Source organism: Lissotriton helveticus, chromosome 5_1 (genome assembly GCF_964261635.1).
Source record: "Lissotriton helveticus chromosome 5_1, aLisHel1.1, whole genome shotgun sequence".
NCBI classification, from domain to species: domain Eukaryota; kingdom Metazoa; phylum Chordata; class Amphibia; order Caudata; family Salamandridae; genus Lissotriton; species Lissotriton helveticus.
In genome coordinates this window covers 1,287,016,304-1,287,043,505 of record NC_136065.1, presented here as the reverse complement: position 1 = coordinate 1,287,043,505, position 27,202 = coordinate 1,287,016,304, and the positions used below count along the sequence as shown (strand labels likewise).

The following is a 27,202-nucleotide window of genomic DNA, read 5'->3' as shown; positions in this document are numbered from 1 at the left end:
TAAACATCAACCTTCAGCAATACACACGTGTGCTTTCAAAGCTAACATGTAGAAAAGATAATAAAATTGAAAGTCTAGGGAGGAGCCAGATTTCTATACTCATTATCCTTCAAAATAACATTTTGTTTATAATGTAATACACTCCATTTTTTTCCCCAATAACCTTTCAAAACTTTGGTCTGCAACATATCATTATTCATTATTTCTTTTTATCTCGGAAGTCATACCCTTATTGTCCATTAACATCTAACACCATTGTAATTCAATTGTTTATGTTCTTACTACCAGGCATAATTCTTATAACCCAGTGCTTCATTTTGTTACCAGTAGATTCTAGTGGAGACCAGTGCAATCATTGTTTTGGATAAGTTGAGAAAAACACATTATTTCAAATAGATGTACATATTTTTTCATTAATATATTTCACTGCTTTTGTACATAGGTAATAACAGGGCCAAGCTCAATAGCTATTATTTTTGTAAAAAGCTGGGAGAACTACGGTATTTCAGAAGGGTGAGCAATTTTATTTTTCTCTCACGTTAGAATATTTTGCTGCTATTGTACATGGGTAGTGACAATAAGGGTATGGCTTCAGAGATAAAAAGAAATAATGAATAATGATATGTTGCAGACCAAAGTTTAGAAAGGTTATTGGGGAAAAAAATGGAGTGTATTAAATTATAAACAAAATGTTATTTTGAAGGATAATGAGTATAGAAATCTGGCTCCTCCATAGACTTTCAATTTTATTATCTTTTCTACATGTTAGCTGTGAAAGCACACGTGTGTATTGATGAAGGTTGATGTTTATATACTAGACTTAATTGTGAGTGCCAGCTAGCTCAGAGGTCACTAGAAACTTTCTCGAATAAACAAGAAGGGATTAGTTTCTGACAACAGCATAAACATGACAACTTTGTTTCCCAAGAATAAGAAATCTATCTCTAGAATCGCGGAAACAATAGATAGTTATTTCACTCAGTCAATCGTGCATGCTCGTTTCACCAGAGGTGCAGAGAAATAGAGAGACGGGCGTTTTCAATAAAAGGGTATTTATTGAACAGCCTTCTTTCTCATGCATAGGAAATGAACTGCTACAATCGTAATACTGGTTGCAAAGTACAATGTGTACAGTATGAAGAGTATTATAAAATAATACTGTAAAAGCATGATATGATAAGCCATTAAATACATAGAATACATACATGTAATGTAAGGGACATTTCTATAGCGCTGCTTTCACTCCAAGGAGTATCTTGGCGCTTCCCCAACCCAGATGGAAGAGTTGGAGGGAAAAGGATGACTTACACTCTACACCACAAATTACACCAAAGCCCTACATGCCATATCGGACAAGGAGAAGATCCAGGTTTTTAATGCCTTCCTAAAAGAGGTTTCTTGAGATAGTGAATGTAAAAGGGGCGGAAGCTTATTCCAGGCTTTGGTGCCTAATACAAAAAGAGATTTACCACCTTTTGTGGCCAGCTTAAATCGGGGAGATGTAAGTAGATTCTGACTGGCAGACCTCAAACAGCGCGTCGGGTGATATCTTTTAAAACCATTGCGTAGGTATTTTGGGCCTTGCTGATGAAATGCCCTAAAGGTAATTATAAGAATTTTAAACAAAATTCTTTTAACTATTGGCAGCCAGTGGAGGATGTTAAGTGCTGCTGAGGCTGAAGACCTACGGGGCCAGCGCAATACAAGGCGGGCCGCCGCATTTGGAACCATTTGTAGCCTGTGGAGAACGGCTTTGTTAGCTCCAGCATATAAGCCGTTACAATAATCCAGCCTAGAACTTATTAGGGCCACTGCAACTGTTTTCCTCGCCGATAACGGAAGTAGATCAAAAAACTTCCGCAGTGCTTTTATGATCTGAAAGCACGTCCCAGCTACTGCCACAGCCTGAGATTTGAAAGATAGTTGGTCATCAAATTTGATGCCCAAATTACGGACAGATGTAATAGTGTTGGGAGGGGCTTCTGCCTCCACTGGCCAACACATTTTTGGGGAAAACAGATTATCTCTCCCGAATGGAAGAATTTCTGTTTTTCCAGCGTTACATTTTAAATGGTTGTTGGTCATCCATTTAAAAGTTGCTGCTAGACATTCCTTAAGATCTTCCTCAGCACCTGGCCGTTCCCTATCCAACACCAGAATGAGTTGGGTGTCGTCAGCGTATGAGATGGAACTGATCTGATATGATGCGATCAGTTTCACTAGGGGTGCCATGTACAGGTTGAAAAGTAGAGGACTGAGACTTGATCCCTGAGGGACCCCTGAGCTGACGGCTTTAGCCTCAGACTGATATTGGCCCAACACTGTGACTTGGCGTCTGTTGCTAAGGAAATTCCTAAGCCAGGCCAAGACTTGTCCTACTACCCCTGCGGCAGCCAATCGGTCTACTAAGATGTTGTGTGAGACCGTATAGAAGGCTGCCGACAGGTCAAGTAGGATAAGGACAGCCTTCTTTCCTTGATCCATAGCCGCCCGTAAGGTCTCTGCTGTAAAAAGCAGGGCCGTCTCGGTAGAATGTTCTGACCGTAACCCTGACTGGTTAGGATGGAGAATGTTATTCTTCTCCAAAAAGTTCGTCAGTTGACTGTTGACGAACTTTTCTGTCAGTTTAAACAGGGCAGGTAACAAGGAAATAGGGCGCAGGTTGGAGAGGGTGGTGGGATCAGCGAGTGCCTTTTTTTGGAGAGGCTTGACAGCTGCAAGCTTCCAGTCATTGGGAATGTCTGCCGTAGTTAGAGAGGAATTAATAATCCTGTTGATTATAGGATTAACCATCTCTACTAAGGTATGTAACACTGGAGGGGGACAGGGATCAAAAGGAGATCCTGATTTGCTGGCCAAGATAGCCTTAGAGGTATCTTCGAGAGATACTAGAGCAAATTCCTCAAAACAGGTAGAGGTATTCGTCTCCACTGTCTGTTCAGAGACCACATGCGCAATAGGTCCTGGTGGAAAAGTCTTCACGATGGCAAGGATCTTATTGTCACAGTAATCAGATATCGCATTACAGAGATCTTGAGATGGAGGGATCTCCTGCGATAAGGCTGACGTATTCATAAAATCCTTTACAATCTTGAAGATTTCTTTTTGTTCCTGGCCTGCCATGGATAAAGCCTGTAAATAATGATTTTTCTTTGCGGATTTTATTCCAGCATGGTACTTGCGTCTCGCTGCCCTGTAGATAATGCGGGCGGTGGCATCATAGTTTCTACGCCACCTTCGTTCCAGAGTTCTAACCTCGCCTAGCTCAAGTTTCAAAGCCATTGAGAACCAAGGGGCACTTTTTTTGGTCCTAATGGTTTTTGAATTATTATTTCTGGATGAGCTTAACAGGGCTCCCGCTCTGGCAATCCAGTCACAAAAGGTCTGATTGTCTATAGAGGTAAGATCGGTTAGGGCTGGTATACTGGCTTTTAACTGTTCAACCACATCAGGTCTACTGGGTAATAATTTCCAGTTAGGAGCAGGTTTGGTTTTAGGATTATTTATGTGCATCGTGGGGTTGGCGATGGACTTCGAATTCCATATAATGTTAAAAGGAATAAAGAAATGATCGGTCCAAGTCTGAGGACTAGGGGATTTGACTCTCAGGCTGATGGAATTAGAACAAATGTAATCCAACACATGTCCCGCCTGATGAGTGGGTTCCCGATTCAAGAGCGTAAGTCCTAGTACATCGATGATGTCCATAAAGCAACCTACTCCAGGTTCTTTAAGGGACTCTAGATGCAGATTTAAATCACCCAATACTGAGAAATGGGAGAATCTAAGTGCTAATTCACTCAAGACATCGCCCACAGTGTCCAGGAACTTCGCTGGAGGTCCCGGGGGGCGATAGATGAGGGCCCCAGAAAAGACAAAAGAGTCGTGAATCCCCAAAGAAAATGCTAACGCCTCTGCTCCCTTAATGTCCGTCAGTTCTTGAGTGGAACACTTAAGAGTATTACGATAGATAATAGCAAGGCCCCCTCCCCGTAGTTCAGGTCTATCCAAGCGTTGGATAAGGAAATTTTGCGGAAGGGCTATGGCTAGGTCTGGGTTTTAGCCATGTTTCAGTGACCAGAAGCCAGTCAAGATTAGTCTCGACAATAAGGTCGTGGATATTCTGGGCATTCTTGGAGAGAGATCGAGCATTGATTAATCCACCCTGTAAAACAGGGGAATCTGCAGATATTTCCATAGGGGGCTCAGGGGTCAGCATCGTACGACACTGAATACAACAAACAGGACATGCCAATTATCGGGACATAGCACGCCATTGCAATGTACATGGGGTCCATTACGGGATAACAAAAATTCCCTCGACATACCACACAAATAGGAATAAATGGATGGCGATGGTGCTCGCACAAAGTCTCCCGCCTAATACGCCTCCTTTGCGCTGACGGGCACAGACGGGCAGACTCTGGCTCGACTCTGGCGCGAGTCGGGCGCGCCCGCTGCGCGTCACCGCTGCGCGAGAGGTGTGAGGATTAAATAGAGGCTCACCTGATCGACTGGCTGAGCATTAGAGCGCTCAGCCCGATGACACCACAAGAGGTCCCGGCTACCCTTAAGATGGCGGCAAGACGCCACTAAGAACTGACAAAACCACAGTTCAGTCCGCCCTAAGGAGCGGTGGGGGCACAATTAGAATGCAAGTATGTGGACAAGATGAAGTTAGTTAAAATCAGGGGGAAATAAAATATAATTAACACAAATAGAAGAATGCGGTGATTTTTTAAAAATAGCGCTGCTAAGTCCTGTTACACGCTTATTTAAATGCTGGTAGATTGAATTGCGCGGTAAAATACAAATACAGCCTTTCCCTGGGGCAGGCTAGTGAGAGTGTTCGCCTTAAATAGAGGCTCACCTGATCGACTGGCTGAGCACTAGAGCGCTCAGCCCGATGACACCACAAGAGGTCCCGGCTACCCTTAAGATGGCGGCAAGACGCCACTAAGAACTGACAAAACCACAGTTCAGTCCGCCCTAAGGAGCGGTGGGGGCACAATTAGAATGCAAGTATGTGGACAAGATGAAGTTAGTTAAAATCAGGGGGAAATAAAATATAATTAACACAAATAGAAGAATGCAGTGATTTTTTAAAAATAGCGCTGCTAAGTCCTGTTACACGCTTATTTAAATGCTGGTAGATTGAATTGCGCGGTAAAATACAAATACAGCCTTTCCCTGGGGCAGGCTAGTTAGAGTGTTCGCCTTAAATAGAGGCTCACTTGATCGACTGGCTGAGCACTAGAGCGCTCAGCCCAATGACACCACAAGAGGTCCCGGCTACCCTTAAGATGGCGGCAAGACGCCACTAAGAACTGACAAAACCACAGTTCAGTCCGCCCTAAGGAGCGGTGGGGGCACAATTAGAATGCAAGTATGTGGACAAGATGAAGTTAGTTAAAATCAGGGGGAAATAAAATATAATTAACACAAATAGAAGAATGCAGTGATTTTTTTAAAATAGCGCTGCTAAGTCCTGTTACACGCTTATTTAAATGCTGGTAGATTGAATTGCGCGGTAAAATACAAATACAGCCTTTCCCTGGGGCAGGCTAGTTAGAGTGTTCGCCTTAAATAGAGGCTCACCTGATCGACTGGCTGAGCACTAGAGCGCTCAGCCCCATGACACCACAAGAGGTCCCGGCTACCCTTAAGATGGCGGCAAGACGCCACTAAGAACTGACAAAACCACAGTTCAGTCCGCCCTAAGGAGCAGTGGGGGCACAATTAGAATGCAAGTATGTGGACAAGATGAAGTTAGTTAAAATCAGGGGGAAATAAAATATAATTAACACAAATAGAAGAATGCGGTGATTTTTTAAAAATAGCGCTGCTAAGTCCTGTTACACGCTTATTTAAATGCTGGTAGATTGAATTGCGCGGTAAAATACAAATACAGCCTTTCCCTTTATTTACATCAATAAATAAAGAATAAAAGTACTCAACTGGTGCTTCTAAAATACGCCTACCCCGGTGTACCTAACCTAGGTCTAGTACGAGGAAAGAAGTAAGTGAGGTGTAGCTTAGTTTAAGTATTCTTTGCCAAGAATCTATCCAAGAACTCTCTAAGGGTCTAATCAGCTCCATACCTTGGTTTCAGAATGAAGGAGCTTTTGTATCTTTCTCTCAGGACTCGATTTCCCAGTAACCTGCAAGGGTAGCCTGGAATCACTGTAGCTGGATTTCTTGGCAAGAAAAAAGACAGCATCTCTCTCAGTGCGTCTGCTGGAGGGTCGGCTTCCTTCGGCACTTGCTGCTGCAGGCTGCGTCAGGCAAGTAGATAGTCAAACTGCTCCAAACCACCGTGTGTTTGCCTGAGCAAGTGTGGGCATATTTATACCTTGAAGGTTGCTTCTTTGACGTAAGGTTGGACATAATAACATCATCAAAGACTCAGTTCTTTGAAAACTCGATGAGTTCTTGGATGAATCAATATTCAAGAAAGGGGAAGTTCCTCACTGCTGAAGGCGGGTTTTTCCAAGAAATGGAACTAGTGGAAGTAGCCCTGCCGTATTTGGACTGCATAGGCTAAGTCCAAATATGGTTATGATTTCTATGCCTACATAAGGATAGGGTGATCTATACCTATATATGGGCATGAATCAGGAAAATTACACTGGGGTCCCAAAAGCTACACAACAATGTCCTTATCTGTTTTTAATGGTTGTATGTTTAAACAACTACTGCCGGAACCACGACTTCCTTAACCACGATTACCTAACCACGATTTATCTTAACCACTACCTTTTTTTAGCACGACTTCTTTAACCACGAAATGTTATATCTCGTTTTTGCCCATTAGACGGCACTATTGTAATTATAATACTTCTTGCGTGAACCTTTCTTTTTAAAAAAACGGATCTAAATGTATTATGTGATTATTCTTTTACAATGCATACCATTATCTCTCTTTTTTTTATTTATCATTTTTTTGTGGGGGGAGACCCCCCACCCTCCCTTTTATCCCTTAAATCTTTGGAGTGATTTTTTACAGGTGCCGAGTGTAGTGGAGAGACTCGTGGTTTAGGGAAGTCGTGCTTAATGAAATTCGTGGTTTTTGTAAGTCGTGGTTCCGGCTTCGTTGTTCAGGTAAGTCGTTGTACAATCTTCGTTGTTAAGGATGTTTCCCGTTTTTAATATAGCCCAATGATTCTTCAAGATCTTAACTAGAGATTTGTTTTCAAGAATATATTCCGTAATCAATCTGACTTCCTTATTTTCCACTGCATTTGTGGGTTTTGCTTTCAAGAGAGTTTCCCTAGTACTTTCAAGGTCTTATTCATCGTCAGATATGAAGCCCCCAGATATTCATAGATCTAACTTATCCAACAGCCTGCAGGGTTGGGGAGTAATTTGAGTAGTGTTTCTTTATTAAATACATTAGTTACACCGCACTTTCTGGATAAACAATCCCTTAGCTGTAAATATTTTAAAACGTCTCTCTTATCAAGACCAAGCTCGAGTTTCTATTCCCCAAATTACAGCATTTGGTTATTGACAAAGAGGTCCCCTAATATTCTTGTTTTCACAAAGAGAGCCTTAGCGTCCTCCCCGACTAGCAGTTCATAAATGGTGGCTGTCATCTCCACTGAGTTGGAGTCATTCTGCTGTCCCCCAACTAGAGAATTAATATATTGTAAAGCTGCAGTCCATTGGTAAAACCTGAATTTAAAATAAAGTTAACTTTTGACATATACACAGAAGAACTCGAAAAGAAAAGCCCCCAGTCATACACAGTATTTTACATTTATGTTGGTACACATTCTCAATATTAAATTATAACATTTCACTACATACAGTATTAAACCTATATATCTGTCTGAGTGTTATTAGCATGAGTACTTTATCTTTTCAAAGAGATATAGCAGTAGACTTCATGCACTTATAATTATTAAAATCTCAGCCCCTGCAGGTATTGTATTTACCGGCATGTGCTTCCGAAATGGGGGCCCATGTATATTTTCATGTGATATCACTTATGCCCCTAGGGCTCAGCGCTGTCTTGCCTGTCCAGGGTATTTCCTGTGCCATCTGATGAGGACAACAGGTATGTCTTCAGGGGGTCCCATATATCCCTCGGTCTGGAAGTGGGCGGGAGCAATTCTGCGTAGTTAAATGACTGCTCCTGCCATGTTATGTGATCTTGCAACCACTCCTTGAATTTGGGGGCTCAACCCCTACCCCATCTGCAAGCCACTCTTCGTTTAGAAATTAGGAACCCAGTGCTAAATAGCTCTTATGTACGGTTTGGAATATCTGGAGTGTCGTACCCACCATCTGTGCCATTCCCTCAAATATCTGTTACCAGTACTCATAGATTGCAGGGCACTTCCATACCAAATGAAAAAATTCAGCCCGTCCCTGCCACACCTAGCACATTTGTCATTGTCTTTTAGCTTAAATTTATGCAGTTTGACCGGGGTGTCATATAGCCTAAGTAAAAAATTATAGTGGATCAATTTCAGCCTGCTATTATTAGCTGTAATGGCCTCTGTTTGCTTGCAACAGAACTCCCGCTGTTTGTCTGGTAATTGTATACCAAGGTCCGCCTCCCATTCTAGGCGTGATGCTAATGTGCGGGGTATAGTTGCTTTTTGCGAGTTATGATATATTAGCGATGTTACATGATGGAGTGGTTCGGTTTGTATAAGCTCATGGAGTGGTGGAAGAGTTGGAGGTTCATGTGGGAATTCTGGCGTGGCCGCCTTGACAGTTTGCCTCAGTCTGACAAACATGAATAACTCCATAGCTGTTGGTACTTTTTTCGCCAAAGAATTATTCTTTTGTAAGAAATTGCCTGTCTGCATTCAGGTCCCCCCATGTTCCCATTTGAAGTTTTTCTAGCAGCTGTCCGCATTGCCTTTCATAAGTAACCTTTAAATCCGGATGATGGACCAGGGGCAATCTGGTTGAGTATAGCATCAGTCTGTTGAGTCTAGTGGCGATTTTCCTCCAAGCACAGTTGGTGCAATCGACTGTGGTGGGATCAGTATCTTGTTTTTTAGGGGAATGGAAATGAGACCTGAAAGGGGGGTGGGGGCTGTGTATCCCATTTCTACAACTAAGTTTGGTATGAAAGGGGGCAGGTGGAACCAGTATGTGGCATAGTGTGCTTGTGGGCAATAATAATAAAGTTCAAAATCTGGTACCTTGAATCCTCTCTATGAAAAAGTAAGTGTCAATGTTTACCACCGGAGTCAAGCCTGCCTTCCTCCCCACACTAGTCAAATTGTTTGTGTTCTCAAAGCCTTGATAAATGGTTTCCGCCGATTGTAAAGGATATTGGTAAATAGGTAAAGGAACCTATGCAGTATTATCATTTTTAACAGTGAAATCCGCCCTGCCATGTATATCAGAGTGGGCTAAAGAACGGTGATGGATTACACCCAGATCTGTTGACTGGGTGTGAGTGTTTGATTGGTTCGGATGCTCCGTCCATCACCACCCCCTTTTGTACCGCTTTGTTCGCCATAAGTTGGCAGGGTACGCTCAGACGTGAGTCCCTTGCTCACTTTGCCACTGGATTCAAGCAAGCCTGGCTGGAGACGGCTGCAATGCCAGAAACCGGTCCTAGGAAGCTTGTTCCCGGTCAGGGAAGGCATGGCTTGGCAGTTTGGGCTGGATAGTTCCCATGAGGCACAGGGTCAGACTGATTTGCATATGGCCATGTCGGAAGTGGGGTGGCAGAGTGGGCTAAAGAACGGTGATGGATTAAACCCAGATCTGTTGACTGGGTGTGAGTGTTTGATTGGTTCGGATGCTCCGTCCATCACCACCCACTTTTGTACCGCTTTGTTCGCTATAAATTGGCAGGGTATGCTCAGACGTGAATCCCTTGCTCACTTTGCCACTGGATTCAAGCAAGCCTGGCTGAAGACGGCTGCAATGCCAGAAATCGGTCCTAGGAAGCTTGTTTCCAGTCCAGGGAGGGCATGGCTTGGCAGTTCGGGCTGGACTGTTCCCATGAGGCACAGGGTCAGACTGATTTACATATGGCCATGTCTGAACTGGGGTGGCAGAGTGGGCTATAGAACGGTGATGGATTAAACACTGATCTGTTGACTGGGTGTGAGTGTTTGATTGGTGTGCATGCTCCGTCCATCACCACCCCCTTTTGGACTGCCATGGATAGCGGCATAGCTATCCACCTGGTGATGGAGTCCGTGACGGCTTCTAGGGTCTTGCCATAATTGGAGCACAATAATTCGTTTTCATCCCTAGTGACCTTTATCCCTAGATATTTGACCTCCTCATTACACCAAACTAGGGGATAGTCAAGTGCATATGGTACAACCTTATCATTTAACGAAAAAATGGCTGAATTATTCCAATTGATATGTATGCCTGAGTACTCACCGAATTTGGTAATTTCATATAGGAGCGGGTTTAGATTATCCTGTGGATCCTTAAGGTAAAGTGTAATGTCATATGCATAAAGGGAAATTAAAAGATGTCTGGTAAGGTATGCTAAAGCTTGCTCCTTGTGATGTTGCCTCAGCTTTGCCGCAAGTGGTTCTATTGCTAAAGCAAATAATATAGGGGATAACGGACATCCCTGTTGTGTACCTCTAGTGTTTGCAAATGGGGGGAGAGCGCCCCATTAAGGAGTACAGTGGCAGTGGGTTGACAGTACAGAAGCTCTACCTACCTGAGGAACCCAGGGGGCATTCCCATGTATCCCAAAGTCCCTATAAGATAGTGTCATTCAACAGAGTCGACTGCCTTGGTGGCATCGGGAAACACTGCCACTGCGCGCACTGTCTGGATCAATATCTTGCAGAATGGTAAAGAGTGCCCAAAGGTTGTGGGATGTTGCTCGCCCTGGGATGAACCCAGACTCATCAGGCAATACTAATATATTTATTAACAGATTCAGCCTATTTGAGAGAACCTCGGCAAGGATTTTAGTGCCGCAGTTAATCAACGAGAGTGGGCGGTAGGATTCGCAATAATCAACCGGTTTACCAGGTTTGAGTAAAGAGGTGATCATGGCCTCTCTCATGATAGCTGGGAGTAAACCTTCTTCCTTTGCCTTGTCAAAGACCATTTTTAAACTAGGGACAGGTTGGGTCACGTAAGTTTTATAAAACTTGATTGGTTGTCCGTCAGACACAGGAGCTCAGACTGATTTCATTTGCATGATAGCTGCCCTGATTTCATCCTCCTCAAGGTCTGCCTCTAGGAACTCCCTCTGGGAGTCTTCCAGTCAAGCCAGGGCAGGGTCTTTAAAATATGATGGCAGATTTAGTGGGTGCCTCCTATGTGAGGTGCATAGGGCTTCATAATATGCTTTGAAAGAGGTAAAACCTGAAATTTTTAACAGCCCAGCCGCATCTAACTTTAAGCAACATCATGATTTTTAAGGCCCTCCTGGCTTTAGTATAAGACCAAATGAAGCTAGTAAATACCGCTTCCATTTTTTTAAACCAATGTTTTTGCGAAAGGTATAGACCTGAAGAGGTAAAGCACCTTGGGCAAAAATAGCATTTTGATTATATTAGTGTCCAATTATCATGAGACAGAGTTTATCTATTCTTCTAAGGTCCCGTTTTACATTGTGTATCACCGGAGCAAGATTTCATTCTACTACCTGATTTATTTTAGGGGTAACATTAACCCCTAAATACACTACCTGTTCCACAACATGATCATCCACATATTGTACCTGGTCATTAACCCCTTCACAGCTGGGCAAATTCCCCTGTTGTGCTGGGGGGTGGCGTGGGAGGACCGCGCACAGCACCCCCATGCTCATGACAAGCTCAGCTCGTCATGAGCCACGGTGGTCGTGTGCTCATGACGAGCTGAGCTCATCGTGACCACACCCATTTCTTTAGAACGCTTGCACAGTAGGGGAATTTGCCCAGCATGCGAGCGTTCTAACGGTCATGACGAGCTGAGCTCGTCATGAGCACACGAGCACCGTGGCTCATGATGAGCTGAGCTCGTCATGAGACTCGAAGGTGTTAATTACCAGATGTGTCTTATTCCAGTTCAGAAGATAAGCAGACATATTCCCCAATTTTAAGGCTTCCTTTTCCAGCTCCTGCATAGCCTCTTTCAGATCAGATGTCACCATTGCAATATCATGGGTATATGTGAGGATTTTTGTGCTGAAACCCAGCAGCGTCTTTGGTGTAATTTCTACATTGACTTCTAGTTCCCTAGTCAAGGGGTCCATATGTAGAGCAAACAGTAGGAGTGAGCATCTTAAAGTCCTAGGCCATAGGGGCCTCTTAGAAATTGGCCCGTCAAATAGAGTTATGACTCAGCTAACATGGTCAGTCGTTCCTTGACCGGGTATGAAGCCCTGTTGTCCGGGAGAGAATAATTTGCTTATGATCCAACTTAACCTAACTGCCTGAATTCTTTAATATAGTTTGGCATTACCGCTTATAAAAGAAATAGGTCTATATGACACAGGATCATGGGATGGTTTCCCTTTTTCCTTAAAGATCACTATATTAGGGGTTGCCCAATACAATGGAGCCTGTTGCCCACTTTGCAACCCCAGTAAAATACCAGTCAGGTCTTCTTCTAGCATGGAAAAAATACTTTATAAAAAAAACTCAAGCGTGATTTTATCCATGCCCACTGCTTTACCGGAGGGGAGAGCCTTAAGTACTTCAATAATTTCCTTCTGGGCAAAAGGAGCCTCCAAAAAGCAGTGATCTTCTGAGTTAGCTCTGCTACCCCCAGTAGATTCAAAATACTGAAAAATACCGTGCTCATTCATCACTACTTCAGCCTGGTACAACTGTGCCGTGCTCATTCATCACTACTTCAGCCTGGTACAGCTCTGCGTCACATTATACTTGCGCCAGGTATAATGTATGCAGGGTAAGCGTTCCCATTCAAAAAGCCATGTAGAACTGGCGCAGTGAAATCTTCAAGATTTCACTGCGTCACTCTACACCTTCACTGCGTCAAAATGCCTACACCTGCTCAGACCAGGCGTAAGGATTGAGGCCAGTCATTTTACATGGGACCTACCTATGTTTCCTGGCGCATTGATGGAGTTGCGTCACTTTTGTGACAAACTCTAACAACGCGTCACTTTAACTCCAACAGATGCATCAGAATTTGTGACGCATCTGTAATTCCTTGCGCCATGGTGCACTGTATTGTAAATACTGCGCATCCATGGTGGCGTAAGGACATTTGATGGTGACGCAAGGAAACTTACGCATCTATGTAGATGTGTCAGTTCACCGTAAATCTGCCCCTCAGTGTTCATATAATCTAAGGTAGTAGGATCATCCAGATTGGAGCTGTAAATGGAGCATAGAGTGGCTATCACCTCCCCATGCAGACATTGAACTATGACCCACCTGCCATTTTTATCATCGGTACTACGAATCATCCTGCAAACATTTCCTACGAGCTAATATTGCCACCCACCCCCATGTTTTTGTTCCCTGGATAGTGTACCCCAGAAGATTGTATCACAGCATTTCCATCAGGTTCTTCATACCCCTCTCAATGTGTGTTTTTTGGAGACAGATGACATCTACCAGTAGTAGTTTCAATCCTTCATCTATATTTCTTGTCTTTGATTGGTCATTAAGCCCACAAATATTAATGGTAGCAATGTGTATATAAGCTATTTGAGCCATCTACAGAGATTTAGATGTTTCAAACCACACAGACTCATCCTTGTACCACCATCAAACTGAGGACTCGACTTAAACACCGGCCGGCCACAATGCTGGTATTTAGTAATCCTCAGACCCCAATCCACTTCTTTTGTGTTTAACAAACTCCCTGACCCCCTTTCCACCCAGCACTCTTGCCAGAGCATCCACCCCCCGAACACACCCCTCCCAATCCAACCAAGCAAGGCAATAAGATAAAAGTCACGTGCTCGCCCTCCCTCCCGGGATGAAAATAAACCAGTGCAAAACCCACCAAAAGACGACAAAAACTTACATCTAATAAAGTCATCTATATGTGAGGGACCTAACGCCCCCAAATAAGGTAACATTTATCCTTGAGTAATCATACAACATTAATATCCATCCGATAAAAAGGGGAAGAAAAATTGGGGGAAGAATAAGCAGAACAAGTGGAGGTTTTTGAAAGCTTTAACCTACCCACGCCTTCCTTGTAGATCAGCCAAACAGGCCTCACCCAGCAGCCTCAGTCCCCAAGTTCATGTAAAAATTCTTTCTCCTTAATTTCTGAGGTAAAAGCTTGATTCTTAAAGAGGATTGTAAGCCATGAATTGCTCATTAAATTGGCCTAAGTGCCCTTATCCTATCATGGCTTTATGACTTGTCTTAGTCTCCACCGGAGTTCCACAGTGACATGACAGAAGTCCGGCCTTGTAAAGAAGGAGCAACCTTCGATGCTTCATTTGGCATGAGGGTGTGCCTTCTCAAAAGCACACTGTCTCAGTAAAAAGATACCAAAAACACTATAACAGTCCTAGGCTTGGGGGTACCACTCCCTTGTGATTGATTTGCTTTTTCAACATAAGGGGGAACTGATGAACTCTCTACACCTCCTGTTCCCAGTTCTGTGGTTCTGAAAATTCTGAACTCATGTAGTAATTCAGACTCGAGAATAAAACTTCATCGTAACATGACGAATTTAGTATCAAAAGACCGAGAATGACGAGTACACCATGTACAAGCATTTTCAGCATATTCGAGTGACGATTTCACCCAAAATCGTCATTTTCGTTCTGAACCCTTGGCTTCCATTTTGTGTATGCCAGCCATTTTGTGAGTTGCCCTTTACATAGGCCTTAATCCAGCTGGATTCGATTCCAAAAGGACACGTACACCTTAATCGACTTTCCTATGACCTGTGCAAGTTGGAACCATTGCCCCAGGCCGAACCTGTTAGGTCAGGTCCTCTCCAGTGGCCGAACAAGATAACATCAAGGCTCAACAAGCCATAAAACCTTCTTATCGCACACACACCCTGCCGAATCTTGCTCACATCTTTCCCTGCTCATTTCTCTCTCTTGCTTTATGATGGGGAGGTGCCAGTTTTTATTAGGGGTCCACTGATATCTGATGGAAATACCGGACCTTGCCGGGTAATTTATTTTGGGCTGGACGAAGTGAAATATGGACGTGTCATCATGACTCTGCTTTTCCCTTGTACTCGAAAAATTTTAATAGTGTATTGTAAATTCAAGAATGTTTGCCTGAAGCTGAATATTTTGAATAAAAAGAGAAGCCTGGTTTTGTGAATTCGAGCAGTCTCCTGAGAATATACTTCCCGTGTGTTGTACTTCTAGGACACTTGTTACCTTGGTTGCAGCCAATAAAATCGATCCTTGACTTCACCTAGAAGACTCTGAGTTTCTGTGGTCTGAATCAGAAAGGACTCGAGGTCTCTGGGTGTACCCTGACACCGCTGGGTTGCCGGTTCTGTGCCGGTTCTTAAAAACCTAGTACCTCAGTTGGCGCCCAACTTTTGGGGCGATTCCAGCGGTACCAGCCCAGCCAGAGGTTCGTGAGGAGCTTCGTGTGAAAATTCCGGAGGACGGCCAACCACTTCATCGACCCCTGCATGTCGACGTGGTCCGAAGGTCTTTGCTGCGAGGTTCCCCGCTTCCCGACGGCTACGAAGGACTGCTGCCCTGGCTATCGCCCTGATTTGGACCCTTGAAGTTTGGTAGAGCGAAACACTAAGACGAGTCTTCTAGTGACGTCATCGATATTTCAGTTAAGTATAAGTGGAGCGTCTCCCAGTCCTTAGTTGGCTTTGATTTGGAGCTTGCAAGCGCCAAAGCCAAAGGACTCGTGTATTCACGAGAAATATCGTAATCGAGAGCAAAGATGCCTGGTCTTAGACTTGGAAATTTATTTTGTCTTGGTTGTAATAATAGGGACTCCCGATTGGAGGACTCATGTCCGGTTCCTCCGGTTGGAACTCCAACTTACGAGTTATATGTGAAACATGGGGTAGGCCCCATCACATACAATGAAGTATGGATCAAATACACCAGAAAAGATGGTGTTTTAAAATGGCCTCAATATGGTAGCTTTGATACTGAAATCCTAGATAATCTCGAAGTTAAACTTTTCAAAAAGAAAGCCCGGCCGGCGATGTTCGACTCTTTCCGCCTATGGCGTAAAGAGGCCAAACAAAAGGAAATTAAATTAGAAAAGAAAAATAAGAAAGAAAGGGGTATTTCAGTAATGCAAGCTGCTATGCAGTTTAAAGACAATGAAGAAGAGCAGATGAGTGAGCAGTTGCACAGGCAATGTAAAATGGTAATAGATAAATGCTATCCAGTTTTGCCGTCTCTTCAGCAAGAGGCAGCGAAAGAGCGTGAAAAGATCCGTTAATGTCGCATTTATTAAGTTCGCCACCCCCCTATGCGCAAAATGCCACAGCACCTCCGCAACCTTTAGTTGTGCAACCTGTGCCTCCTGTTCCCCCACAGCACCCACCAGCTGTTCTTCAGCTGGCTCCTGCTCCTTTGGTGCAGCCTCCTCAAGGCCCACCGATCACACCTGTTTCACCTGTGCTTTCTACCACTTTGCCTATTGCACCTTCTACTTCTCCTAATGATCCCTCTGCTATTGCTTCTGCCCCGGCCTTATCTCACCCTGTTTTCCCACCCGTTCTTCCTTCAGTTTCTCCGTCCGTTCGGCAAAGAATGGCCAACACTGTTACTAATCTTCTCTCACCTCTTTTCGGGTCCCCTACTACGACCCCTAACATGGAACGAAGACAGTTGCGAAGTCGACTGCCTGACTACCAAGAGAGAGATTTATTGAATCGTTTATATCGTAAATGGGTTATGGATACTGTAAAGTATGATGTAGAGTCCGTCATGGAAGTCTTCCGTCAATGGGAAGCACCGACGCAGAGATACGTTTTTGAACAAATGTGTGTTTTTCTCTGTGAGGATTTGGAAGACAATGATCTGGAACGCAACCCGCAAGAGTTGTGTCGTGTACGGTTCAAGTTTGGAGAGGGTATGATTGTAGGTCCCGATGTCGAGAGAGCGGTTGAAATATTGTTATCATATCGGAGTAAGGGGAGCAGTTCTGGGTCACAATCCGAGCCTGGTGCATCTAGTAGGAAAAAGGCGTGACAATACCCCATGAGAGAAGTTCCCCCACAATGGAGAGAGGGCGACACAACTGTTGACCCCCCCATTCTGCCACACTTTCAGCGTGTATGGGTACATGTCCCATGGAAGCGAGCTGAAGTTTTAGCCCTTAAACAGACATTACCTGATCCGCGTAAAAATCCTGCGGGGTAGTAGAAAGAGTTGTCACAGATTGCTGGATCATGTATAATGAATTTAGCCGATATCGATATGTTATTTGGGAATGTTGTTCCACAGCCTTTATGGGGTAAGATTCGTCATACAGATCATGATCAGGAATTAGGTGACTCATGGGCTAATATTGCTGCTGCAGATGCCCGACAAGTTGGTGGTGCTAAACCTGAGCCTTTAATAGCAGAACTTCCTGGTAAAATAGTTGATTACATGAAAATGATAATGCCTGCAATACGTGTAAATTGGGATAAGTTGTCTGCATGTAAGCAGAAGAAAGATGAGACGGTCTCAGATTTCTTCACCAGGTTTGAAGAAACATTTGTCGACCACAGCGGTCAAGATATGACCACAGAAGGTGGTCAGAGATTGTTCGTCGATAAATTCGTGCACAATCTACTTCCAGAATTGTGTAAAAAGTTAAAGGATTAGAAAGTTCTTGGGCTGTTTCATCTTCAGCCCAGATCTTGGCTACTGCACAATATTACGAAAATAGAGACAAGGACGAGAAAGATAGAGCAGAAAAGAAAACCAAGGAGTTGAAAACGAAGGTTTTGTTACAGCAAGCATATCTGCCACGTGGTGGCAGTGGTCAAAACAATAGTGGTCAGAATAACTATCAGAATAATTTTCAGCAGCCTCAACAGTATCAGAGGAACTCGCAAAGAGTCGAGTACACTCAGCCACGTGTCCCTGTAGGCCCCAACCAGTGTTCGTATTGTAAAGAAGAGGGTCATTTCAAGTATAGTTGTCCTATTTTGTTACAGCGTGCAAATGGTGGTTCTAGTGCAAGAGGTCGTGGTGTTCAGCAAGCGCCTAGAGGTAGAGGACGTGGAAACGTCCCCCAGAACGTACGCCCCCTCCCACCCCAAAATTCTATGAATAGGTTCGATCAGCAGAACAACGCATCTGACAGGACAGCTCAATACTATGTTGATGATTATTATACAGAAGATGAGTATTTGGAAGGTAATGATTGCTAGGACAGCCATAGACAAAGAGAGGGAGTTGTTTCAGTTCCAGTAGATCAGAGTGGACCTTACGTTGAGGTGATTACATCAGGTGTGTCAGAGCCTTTTCTGTTGGATACTGGTGCTACAAAGAGTTCTATTATGCGCTCCAAACTCCCTGGCGCACCTTTGTCTGGCAAAATGAACGTTTCTGTAGGTTTTTCTGGCGCCCCAGTTAGAAATCCGATTTCTGACCCTTTGTCTCTTTCTGTTGGTCCTTGCGAATTCGAAGCACCCCTTATTCTGACAACAGGTTGTGGTGAAAACTTGCTAGGATTGGATTTGTTAAAAAGATTGTATGCGACTTTGTACTGTTCTCCTTCAGGAGTACAACTTACTTTAGGTAAGAAAGTGGTTTCTCCCATGTATCTGTCAAGGGACAAACTTCCAGCAGAATTGTCGTTTCTTCCAGATATTCTTTGGGCTGCTGGTCCTAATGATGTGGGTCTTTTAGAAATACCACCATATGTTGTAACATTGAAAGCCAATGTTCAAATGCCACGAATTTCCCAATATAGAATCTCTAGTGAAGGAGAAAAAGCTTTGCTAGCGATCGTTTACGAATTGATTGAAAAAGATGTGATTGAAGAAACACGAGGCAACGTTTGCAATAGTCCTGTTCTGCCTGTTTTATAACGAACTGATCCCTCTCAGCCACTTGTGTACAGATTTGTGATTGATCTCAGAGAGGTGAATAAAATAGTGGTGCCACAATTTCCAGTTGTCCCCGACATTACTACATTATTGACTATGATTCCAGCTTCTGCCACTTGGTTTTCGGTGATTACCTGAAGAATGCTTTCTTCAGCATCCCGATTGCTGAGGAGAGCAGGGATATTTTTTCCTTCAGTTTAGGAGGTCGCAGCTTCCGCTTTAAACGCGCTCCTCAGGGCTACTGTGAAAGTCCATCAATATATAGTCAAGCTCTAAAAACACAGCTTGATACGATTGTTTTACCTGAAGGTGCTACTCTTGTACAGTACGTCGATGATTTGCTTATTGCTGCAGATACTGAGGAAATTTGTAAGAAAGCAACGATGTCATTGTTGCGCCATCTGTGTGATTTACATCACAAGGTGTCACTTTCCAAACTGCAATATTGCCGACAAGAAGTGACCTACCTAGGTCACCTCTTATCGAAGGAGGTAAGGAAACTGACCCCAGAGAGAATTCAGGCAATAGCGAAATTGAGTGTGCCAAAAACGCAGAGAGAAGTGCGTGCTTTCTTGGGCATTACATCGTACTGTAGACAGTGGATTCCAAATTTTTCGTTATTAGCCAAACCTTTGGTGGCATTAACATGTAAAGATACACCCAATCCTATTCCTTGGTCTGAAGAGTGTCAGAAAAGTTTTTCTGAATTGCGCACAGCATTATGTTCGGCTCCTGTGTTAGGTACCCCCAATTACAGTAAGCCCTTTACATTATATGTCCATGAAAAGGAAGGTTGTGCATTGTCAGTTCTGACTCAGTTATTTGGGGACAAACAGCGTCCATGTGCATATTTTTCGTCGACTTTGGATCCAGTGGCTAGAGCATTGCCAAGTTGGTTAAGAGCCACAGCGGCAGCAGCTGTTTCTATTCAACAGTCTGCTGGTCTAGTAATGAATAATACCCTAGTCGTGATGGTCCCACATGCAGTAGAAACGTTGTTAAATAGAACCAAGACACAGCACTTAACTAGTGCTCGATTGTCGGGTTACGAATTAACATTGTTAGCGAGTCATGTACACATAAAAAGGTGCAACACTTTAAACCTAGCTACATTGTTGCCAATTGTAGAGGAATCAGACGCTTCAGAACAGCATGATTGTTTTCTTAGAACAGAAGAAGAGACGAAAGGAAGAGTTGATCTTTACGACACTCCTCTTGCTGAATGTGATGGTACATTATGGTTGGATGGTTCATGCTTCAAGCTCCCGAATGGTGACACGACTGCAGCATATGCTGTTATGACTTTGCATACAATTGTTGAAGCTGCACGTGTCCCACATAATTCAGCTCAGGCAGCAGAATTAATTGCACTTACAAGAGCATGCGTGTTGACTAAAGGAATGAAAGTGACTATCTATTCCGATAGTCAGTATGCATTTAGGTGTGGCTCATAGTTTTGGACGATTGTGGAGAGAACGTGGGTTCCTGACTTCGCATGGAGCTAAGATTCAGCATGGTCAGTTGGTGAATGAGCTTCTTGAATCACTGACCATGCCTCTGCAAGTGGCGATTGTGAAATGTAGTGCTCACAAGAAGGTGACTGATGATGTTGGTCGTGGAAATGCATTTGCTGACGAAATTGCGAAAGAAACTGCAAGGAATGTGATGAGCCGAATGTATGTTGCAGGCCCTGCAAGATGGACTGGTGATGTTGGAATGTGTGAAGACACGATAGAGAGTGTGAAGTCCATTCAAGCTGAGGCCACAGAGAAAGAGTTGAGCACGTGGAGAGAAAGTACGGGTAGAATGGATGCAAATGGTTGTTGGGTTGAATTGTCAGAGCATCAGAGTTGGTTGTTACCCGATGCATATGTGCTTGCAGTGGTTACAATGGCTCATGGAATGGCTCATATCAGCGTAAAAGGGATTTGCGAGTTGTTGGCTCCAGTATGGCAAAATTCAGGAATTCCCAAGTGTGCAGAGAATGTCGTCAAGAATTACATGGTATGTCTGAAGCACAATCCTGGTAGAGGAACCCCAACTCCAGCTGGTCATTTTGCACCTCCTACGTATCCGTTCGAGGTTTTGCAGCTAGATTTCATTCACATGGAGAGGTGCAACAATTTAAAATACGTACTCGTTGTTGTTTGTGCCTTCTCAAGATGGGTAGAAGCCTATCCCCTAAAAGACAACACTGCCTTGTCCACAGCAAAAGCCCTTGTGAAAGAGTACTTCCCCAGGTTTGGAATGCCTAGAATGGTCTGGTCTGATAATGGAAGTGAATTTGTGGGTCGTGTGATGAAGAGAGTGTGTGAAGGGCTAGGTATTCGGCAGAAGTTCCACGCTGCAAATCACCCCCAATCAGCTGGATTAGTAGAATGCTATAACGGCACTTTAAAACTTAAACTGGCCAAAATCCAAGCGAGCACAGGTCTTAAATGGCCTGATGCTCTACCCCTAGCACTCCTGTCCACCAGAATGACTGTGCATTCACGAGTGAAACTTAGCCCCTATGAAATCGTTTTCGGCCGCCCGGCCAACATATGGGGAGTGCCTAGACCCACTAAGTTCAGTGAACTCGAACACCCTGTTTTGCTTGATTATCTGTATGAATTGACGGCTAAATTGCGTGTTTTGCATCAACAGGTTCACGACACCCTGCCTCCGGTCTATGAGACTCCAGGTCACTCCATCGACCCTGGCTCCTGGGTCCTTGTTAAAAACTTCCAAAGAACTAAGAACGACCAGCCCAGGTGGACCGGACCGCACCTCGTCCTTCTTTCCACGAGATCGGCTGTTCGAGTGGAGGGGAAGGCCAACTGGATCCACGGCATCCACTGCAAAAGAATCCCTTCACCTCTGCCATATGTCCAGTGGGTCCAGAAGGGTGTCGCTGACCCAGAACCTAAAACCGTGCCACGTGTCATCCCTTTCAATGATGCACGTGTAAAAGGAACTAACTCTGAACGTGAAAGTGAAGACATTTTTCAAGAAGCTGTGCCACCATCCAAGCGATTGAACACTTTGGAGCCTGAACTTTTGTTCCAGGATCAGACAGTACCTGGAAGAACATGTTACAATTTGAGACCGAGACCTATGGACAAATAAAATATTTTTTCCCTCCAAGTACTTTTTTTAGGTGCAGCTCTCCCATCTGAGAAAACTTGCTTATTTTTGTTTTTCGAACCGCCATCCGGGTTCCGCTGCTAGGGCCGCGATTGCTTAAAGTCTTTGGGGTGCAGCTGACGACGTTAGGTCGGCAGTTCTGGTTGGTCTAAGGGAGTTGCCCTGGACTGACAGAAGCATTTCTTAGCAGAATCAACCTCCCGTCGCGGGCAGCACTTTAGAGAGGATGGAGTTTTCCGAGATGGAGAGACCTGCCAAGGACATGAACTTTAAAACAAGGATCTGTAAAACCATGACAAGGAAAAGCCTTTTGATATTGTGCATATGTATGTTATTCAGTGTGATGATATTTTTAATAAGTTATGTTTTGTTCTCTGTTCGTGTAACCTTTGCACCCACTGCATCGCCCATACCTCCTCCTACTGTTTCCTCACACTCTTTCCAACCCCTTCCTGAACACGAATCAGCTAGGAGACTAGAGTTTATTAATAACTCCTTTGTTCAGCTCTTGCACCAACACCAACTTGTAATGAACACGACTAACTGCTGGGTGTGTGGTCTTATGCCTCACACAACGGATAAAGGTATTCCCTATCTGGTCCTGCCCTTCAGTCACAACGGTTCTGTGTGGGCATACAGAACAATGTTCATATATGCGCATGAAGTCTACCCCCTACGTTCTGTAACAGACAATCCTAAAAATAGTGCTCTAGTTAAGGGTATAGTAGACATGATTAAGGAAGGTATTTCTTATGAGACTATCCCGAGAGATGAGACACTAGTATACATAGGATGGAACTTAACCGGATATGGAGCTACTCTGAGATAGAAACAGCAAGCTAAGAGATCTTCCCCGATTTAGATTGTACCCCATAAGGGTCATCTATGTCTGCAAGGTAGTGGCACGAATCCCAGAGCTCAGTTAGGGAAGAGTATCTGCACTAAAACGTATGTTATTGCAGCCCAGACTTCCCCTTCGTTCTTAGCAGCTAAGGGTACCTATTTCATCTGCCATGATAGAGCCTATACATGGTTGCCCCCTGACTTTTCGGGCTCATGTTTTGTTTCATTCCTGTTGCCTCCCACCTACACAGCAGCGGCAGATTACCACAAGACAAGGGTAGTTAGAGGTGTCTTGAGCGAAGAAGACACTGCAGGTCAAGAATTTGGGGACTTTGCAAAGGGTTTTCTGCCGTTCTGGGGATCCATGGCTAACAGCAGGAACATAAGGCAATTGACAAGGGTGGTTGAATCCACCGTGATTGAAACTGCTGGTGCCCTTAGCAACTTGACTGCTGAGCTCCAGTCGGATCGACTTATTACCCTTCAGAACAGGGTCGCTTTAGATGTCATACTTGCAGACCGAGGTGGGGTATGTAGATTGATCCAATCGAGTTGCTGTGTTTTCATTCCAGATAACGCTCCAGCAGTGTACCAGGCCATCTCTAAACTACATAAGATTTCCGAATCTATTCATGTAGATAAAGGAGATTGGTCGTTGATGGGATGGTTCTGGGAACTGGTATCCGCCTGGGGATGGAAAATTCTGATGGTCATTGGGATGGTCTTAGCCATTCTTTTCCTGTTCTGTCTGTGCATACAGTGTGCTCCTGCAATATGTGGCCTCTGTGTTACATCATGTGTAAGGAAGCCTGTATCAAGAGACGAACTAAGTACTAGAATAATGTTACAGCAACATCTCAATGACTTTAGGAATATAGATCTGGACTCAGATTAGCATGAGGATAGATTAATTGCCTATGTAAGGGCAAAAGGAGGGTTTGTGGTTCTGAAAATTCTGAACTCGTGTAGTAATTCAGACTCGAGAATAAAACTTCATCGTAACATGACGAATTTAGTATCAAAAGACCGAGAATGACGAGTACACCATGTACAAGCATTTTCAGCATATTCGAGTGACGATTTCACCCGAAATCGTCATTTTCGTTCTGAACCCTTGGCTTCCATTTTGTGTATGCCAGCCATTTTGTGAGTTGCCCTTCACATAGGCCTTAATCCAGCTGGATTCGATTCCAAAAGGACACGTACACCTTAATCGACTTTCCTATGACCTGTGCAAGTTGGAACCATTGCCCCAGGCCGAACCTGTTAGGTCAGTTCCTCTCCAGTGGCCGAACAAGATAACATCAAGGCTCAACAAGCCATAAAACCTTCTTATCGCACACTCACCCTGCCGAATCTTGCTCACATCTTTCCCTGCTCATTTCTCTCTCTTGCTTTATGATGGGGAGGTGCCCGTTTTTATTAGGGGTCCACTGATATCTGATGGAAATACCGGACCTTGCCGGGTAATTTATTTTGGGCTGGACGAAGTGAAATATGGACATGTCATCATGACTCTGCTTTTCCCTTGTACTCGAAAAATGTTAATAGTGTATTGTAAATTCAAGAATGTTTGCCTGAAGCTGAATATTTTGTATAAAAAGAGAAGCCTGGTTTTGTGAATTTGAGCAGTCTCCTGAGAATATACTTCCCGTGTGTTGTACTTCTAGGACACTTGTTACCTTGGTTGGAGCCAATAAAATCGATCCTTCACTTCACCTAGAAGACTCTGAGTTTCAGTGGTCTGAATCAGGAAGAACTCGAGGTCTCTGGGTGTACCCTGACACCGCTGGGTTGCCGGTTCTGGGCCGGTTCTTAAAAACCCAGTACCTCAGTTCCTGGAATCCAGTTTGGGGAAAGCTCCCTTAAACAGCTTAACAACAAAGAACTTGATGTCATTGCCCCCAACTCCCTCTTTGACGCCCAAAATGTGCAAGTTGTTATGTCGCTGTCTATTCTTGAAATCCTCAAGCTTCCATTGTACATCCATGATCTGAGATTTGTGGGCCTCCTACTGACCCTTAACCCTTTCCATGCTCATGACGGAATGGTTCCGTCATGAGCACAAGTTCTAGTGTGCTCATGATGGAAACATTCCTTCATGAGCACATGCTCAGGAAATCCCTCTGCTGCAGACTGTGGAGGTGGGGAAGAGCTCCCCCAACCTCCCCAGGCCTGTTTGTGAATTTTTTTGCAATGATGATCGTGCACATGGCGCGCGATCGTCATTGCAACAAAATCGAAACTGAAACAGTTTCAGTTTCACAGTTTCAGTGCTTGTGGGGCTATCTCAGCCCCCCGAGCACCAAAAAAGATGGGAGGGGTATCGTTGGAAAGGGGATAATCTACCCTTTCTAATGGTACCCTTCCCTAGAGGATCCCTGCTTGGGGATCACCCCAGGAGGGCGATCCCCAAGCAGGGATTTACCCACTAGTGCCAGGGAGCGGCCTCTTGGGCAAGGGCCTTTGCTCCCCCCATATTTGTTTGCCGGCTAAAGACTTTCTTCCCCCCCTGGGGGACAGATGACGGTGGTAGTCCCCAATCTGCCCACCCAGGGGGGGGGGGGGCGCGGAAAGCCCACTATCCACCAGGGATTCTTTTTTTTAATTGACGTCGGGGTGGGGGTTGCCCAAAAAGGGCATGGCAATGCCCCCCAAAAATGTAAGTCTTTCTGCTCCCCTGGGGGGCAGATGAGGGCAGTAACGCCCAATCTGGGGGGCAGAAAGCCCATGAGGAACCAGGGATTTTGTTTTCATTGACGTTGGGGTGGGGGCTGCCCAAAAAGAACATGGCAATGCCTCCACCCCCCCAAAGAAATGTTAGACTTTCTGCCCCCCCTGGGGGGCAGATGGGGGCAGTAGCCCCGAATCTGCCCCCCTGAGGGGGGCAGAAAGCCTAATAGGAAACAGGGATTTTTTAATTTTGTTTTGACATTGGGGTAGGGGCTGCCCAATAAGGCCATGCCAATGCCCCCACCACCCCAGAGAAATGTCAGTCTTTCTGCCCCCCAGAAACCGCTAATCTGCCCCCAAGGGGGGCCAAAAGCCCACTAAAATCCAGGGATTTTTTTTTATTGTTGTTGGGTGGGGGCTGCCCAAAAAGGGCATGGCAATGCCCCCCTCCCGAGAAATGTAAGTCTTTCTGCCCCCCCCTGGGGGGAGATGTGGGCAGTAGCCTCCAATCTGCCCCCTGGGAGGGCAGAAAGCCCATTAGGCGCCATTACGCTGGCTTTTTTTTGCATGGGGGAGGGGGCTGCCCAGAATGGCATTCCAATTCCTTCAGCCCCAAAAACATAGCCACAGTCTTTCTGCCTCCCTTGGGGGCATATTGGGGCAAACCCCCCCACCCCCGGATTCCCCCCCAGGGCGGCAGAAAGTCCACTAGGCACAGACTTGTTTTTAGCAATTTGCCTGCCTGTGGATTTTGGGCCCTAGCGCAGCCGGCACATAGGGAAACCGAGCAATTTTGATGTTGCCTCAATAGGTTTTGGGCCCTTTCCTGTAGCGGGTACTTGACCCATCCATGCGAGTGAGGTATCATTTTTATTGGGCGACCTTAGGGAATGCTGGGTGGGAGGAAATTTGTGGATCCACGTAGATTCCAGAAGTTTTCAACACAGAAATCTCAGAAAAAAAGTGTTTTTTTTTTCAGCTAAATTTGAGGTATGCAGAGGATTGTGGGTAGGAAAACGTTAGGGGACCCAGGCAATCCACACCTCGCTGGACTCCCCCGAGTGCCTAGCTTCCAGAAATGTGTGGGTTATGTAGGTTTCCCTAGATGGTCGCCGAGCCCAGGGCCAAAAACGCATGGGACCCCCCTTGCAAATCCAGGTTGGTTTGTGATAGGTAATTTTGATGTCACATCAATAGGTTTTGGGCCCTTGCCTGTCATGGGTCGTTGACCCACCCACGCAAGTGAGGTACCATTTTTCTCAGAAGACTTTGGGGAACGCGGGGTGAGTGGAATTTGTGGATCCACGCAGATTCCCAAACTTTTCACCACAGGAATGTGAGGAAATGTGTTTTTTTATCATTTGTTAGGTTTGCAAGGGATTCTGGGTAATAGAACCTATTGAGAGGCAGTCAGGTCACCCAATCCTGTATTCCCCTGGGTGTCTAGTTTTCAAAAATGTATAGGGTTGCTAGGTTTTCCTAGGTTCCGGCACAGCAAGGGTTAAAAAACTACAGCTAGGCACTTTGCCAAAAAAGAGTCATTTTTCAATGTGAAATTGTGGTGTGTCCACAATGCGTTTTGCACTGTTTCCTTTCGCGGGCACTAGGCCTACCCACACAAGTGAGGTACCGT

General features: G+C 44.7%; 1 pseudogene; it reads left to right on the top strand.

Annotated features, from left to right (window-relative positions):
* The first annotated feature begins 22,294 nt into the window (after window positions 1-22,294).
* Window positions 22,295-23,791, top strand: LOC144752647 (endogenous retrovirus group PABLB member 1 Env polyprotein-like; annotated as a pseudogene).
* Window positions 23,792-27,202: the final 3,411 nt, after the last annotated feature.